The sequence below is a fragment of the Anomaloglossus baeobatrachus genome, chromosome 10, assembly GCF_048569485.1.
Source record: "Anomaloglossus baeobatrachus isolate aAnoBae1 chromosome 10, aAnoBae1.hap1, whole genome shotgun sequence".
In the NCBI taxonomy this organism is placed as follows: Eukaryota; Metazoa; Chordata; class Amphibia; order Anura; family Aromobatidae; genus Anomaloglossus; species Anomaloglossus baeobatrachus.
The window spans coordinates 9063952-9068190 of NC_134362.1; positions in this window are offsets into that span (position 1 = coordinate 9063952).

Genomic DNA, 4239 nt, shown 5'->3' on the forward strand with positions numbered 1-4239 from the left:
AAAAGCCCTCGTCAATAAGGGGACTAAAGAGTCCTTAAAGATCTTATAAAACTCGGACGTTAAGCCATCCGGACCTGGCGATTTCTTGGGCCGGAGCCCATCAATGGCCAGTCTCACTTCCTCTTCCCTGATCTCCTCTGTCAAAGCACCAAGCGAGGGGTCTACCCCTGACATGGGGATGGTCTCAGCCAGGAAAGCCGAAATCCCCTCTCGGTCAGGCTCCCTCCTCCCCAAGAGGTGAGAGTAGAAAGATCCGACGACCTCCAAGATCTCCGACTTGGACCGTACCAGAGATCCTGTACTATCCTTCAGACCCACAATCAGTTTACCATTCACTGACATCTTACAGTTTTTGTAGGGGTCGGGCGAGCGGTATTTCCCGAAATCCCTCTCAAAAACCAAAGATATGTGCCTATCATACTGACACCTCTTGAGCAAGGCCTTCACCCTGGAGATTTCCTCACGGTCACCCCCAGCCGAGACTAAGGTCTCGAGTTTCCTCCTCAGGCTATGATACAGGCGATCCCTGTTCAAGCTTCTGAGGTTGGCAAGCTGTCGGAAGAACCTCGCCACCCGATATTTAAACATCTCCCACCACTCAGACTCAGTGCTACAAAGGCCCAATAACGGTACCTGGCTCTGAAGAAATTCCTCAAAAGACTGTCTCACAGTTGCTTCCTCCAGGAGTGATGAATTTAATTTCCACATGCCTCTTCCCATCCGAGGAGTCTCTGCAACATTCAAAGAAAAACATATAAGACAGTGATCAGAGAATTCCACTTCCACAACCGATAACGGTGAGAAAATGGCTTCCTCCTTTAAATAGAACCTATCTATCCTACTCCTACACTGACTACCTCTAAAATAGGTGAACCCCGAGTGGCCTGGATCAGTCCTGATGTGGACATCAACCAGGCGAGCCTCACTAGCTACACTATTTAACGTCACGCTGTCGTATGCCAGCCGGTCTTTGGAACCTCCTCTATCTCGGGGCCTTGTGATAGTATTAAAGTCCCCTCCAAAGACCACCTGCCGGCTACAAAACAGAAACGGTTTGATCCTTATAAAGAGTCTTTTCCGATCCCACTTAGTTTGGGGACCGTAGATGTTAATGAGCCGAAGCTCTTGACCCTTCATAAGCACATCTAAAATCAGACACCGTCCCATTTCGAGCTCAATAATCCGTCGGCATGTGACCTCTGCGATCTTGAAAAGGATCGCCACCCCGCTATACGGCTCGGCCGCAAGAGACCAGTAGGAGGGACCATGGGTCCACTCCTGCCTTGCTTTCTTCAAGGCTGACTGGTCAGTCAACCTGGTCTCCTGCAAAAACAAAATGTCGGCATCAAACCGGCCGAGAAAATCAAAGGCCGTAAATCTAGCCGCATCTGACTTAATGCTGGCGACATTAATGGTTGCCAGCGTCAACGGGGTGAGTGCCGCCATCAAGGATGATGAAACTCGACAGCCAACTTTTTCCCACCCCCACCACCACCAGAGTCCTCTTCACTATGTGAGGAGGCCATTCGCTTTAAGCACACCGATACATCCATACACCTATCACTCAATTTGTCCGGCGGTTTCGGGGCGATCCCACCCTCTAAGGAGAGATTTCCCAGAGGTGGGGATCCATCATCCCCCAAGGCCCCTACATCCTTGTCCGCAGCCCCCGGCACCTCACCCTCTTCCTCCCCACCTGAGCAGGGAGGGATGTTCTCATCCAGGGTTTGGTACCGGTTGGAGAGGACCACCCGAGGCGAGGCAATAGAACTTTCCTTCGGTTTACTGGACTGGGTAGATGACTCACCAGTAGGGTTCTCCAGGATAGATGTTCCGGAGGGGTCCCACTCCAAAGAAGGAGTCTTAGACCCCCTCCTCCTGTTCCCCCTCCTGGCTTTACTCTTGTTACCCTTCTTTTTACGATGTTGCTGTTGCCATACCTGCGCCCCCTCTTCCTGTTCTTCCCCAGAAGAGGAAGGCGAGGCGTCGGCGTCCTCCTCTTCTCTAATCCTTCTCTCCTCCTCATCCAGCTCGTTGCCCAGATCCTCAGCCACAGGGGCCCCCGAGGAAGAGGGCAAGGTCATCACACCCCGCTCTCTCTCCCTCCGGCGTTGTTCCGCTCGCCTCACTCTTGAGGGGGGCACACTCTTTTCCTTCCTCGGACCAGTGCTCTGCTCACCTCTGCTAGTACCCTCTGCCGCGGGCTCCTCAGTACCCTGTGAAGCCGCGGTCTTACGAAGGACCGCATTGGCGAACGAGCGTGGGCACCGGCTGAATGGATGACCCAGATCCCCACACAGGTTACACCGAATGGCCCGACACGTGGCGGCGAGATGACCAAGCCCCCCACACAAGGCACATTTCTGTGCCTTGCAGCCTGCGCTGAAGTGGGAGGGGCTACCGCACTTGTAGCAGACCTTCGGCTGCCCCCAGTAGTGAATCAGGATCCGGTCCCTCCCCAGGAACGTTGAGGGAGGGATGTGGGTAACAGAGTTTCCTGAAACCTTTAACTTTACCTTAAAGATCCAGCCTCCAGTCCAGAAACCAAAACGGTCACGAATCTTCTCGGGGACCTGGACCACCTCCCCGTAGCGGCTGATCCAGGTCATGATATCAACGCAAGACAGTAACTCATTTGCTGTAATGACCGTTACTGTCTTCACCATGTTCTGCCGAGAGACCGCTTCCGCTATGATATTTTTCCATGCAGGGGTATGCTTGGCCAGCTCATACTGAGACCAGAAGAGTTCCATGCCCTCTGGTCTCATGAAACTGGCCGCAAAATCAAGGGTACCAACAGGCTGGATGAAAGCAGCCAGATCTTGACCCCTGAAGCCCATTTTCGCTAGGAGCTCAGCTATTTTGTCCCGGCAATTCCAGGGACAGGCTTCACCGCTCACTCTGGACCAGCGAAAACGGACCGTATTCCTCTTGGCACCCTGACCCCCTGCTGTAGGAAGAGACCACTCAATTGGTCCCTCCCGCTCTCTATCTTGGAAAGCCGCCAGCCCATGTCGTTTTGTCCAAAACGACAGGTCTATCACCTCATCCCCTACTTGCATAGTCTCCTCTCCTCTCTTCAGGGCGCTCAGGAGACGATGTTGCAAGTCACCTGCCTCGAAACTGTCGTACAAAACCTCAGCCACCCTCCGTCCATTCTCCCCAGCAGCAGCAGCTTGAGCATACGTACCGGCTTTTGAGGAGCCAGCCGCTGCCACTGGGGGGGCAGCAGAACCCACAACAGACTCTCCCCCCTTCTTTCTCTCCTCTTGCTTCCTCATTCTCTCCTTCCTCACTTTCTCTTCCTCCTCTGCCTCTTTCTCCCTCCTTTCACGCCTTGCCCTTTCAAAAGCTGCCTCAGCCAACAAATCCGCATTCAATGCTCCAGGCGTCCTCTCATCCACAACCCCCGATACTTGTCCAGATACCACACCTACCGGGTCGGGCTCGACTTCCAGCTCCTCCATTTCTATATTAGTATTTGGGACCTCCCCACTGACCCCCATCCCCCCTCCCCCCGTACCCAAATCTACCAAGGCACAAGGGGAGGGAAGTGATGGGAAGTCCTCCATATTGGAGAGGTCCGGAGCAGGGGCCGCAACAGGGTTTTTCCCCTGCGTCCTCCCCCGCTCCCCATCAGACGCGTGCCCCCTGCCCCCCGAGAGACCCTGGGGCACACAACGCCTCGGACTGACTCGGGAGGTGGCGGCCTCCGAATCTGACATCGATGTGTACCGGAAGCTCACCACCTCCCTCATACGATGCTTCTTTTTTCTCTTCATCTTCTCGTCCTCCGGCACCTCGTCCCCAAAACAGAATCGTGAAAACTCCACTGGGGACTCTAGGTGCCGGATCTCTCTCAGAAGCCCATCCCCCTCTGAAGAGGAGGATGAGCTATAGGAATCTGTATCCATTAGTCCCCCTCCATGTACCCCTCGTCCCACCGACTGTCCTGGGCACACGGAGGTGCTCCCCGAAACAACTGTACCTTGTCTTCTGGGGCGGCTGGTGCCCGCAGGAGATCCTCCAGTCTGGCCAGGTCCACTTTTTCCAGGGCCGCCTCCCCACCTCCGGGCCCCTGAACCGCCTCCCGGGCTCCGCCGTGCCGCCGGTACCTCCTGCTCCCGACTAGGGGGAGAATTCCCCTGCCCAGCAGCACCACCTGTAATCCTAGCAGCGCTGCTGGGCTGTCCTCCCCCATCCTTGTCGGTCCCTGCAGGGGATACAGCACCGACAGCT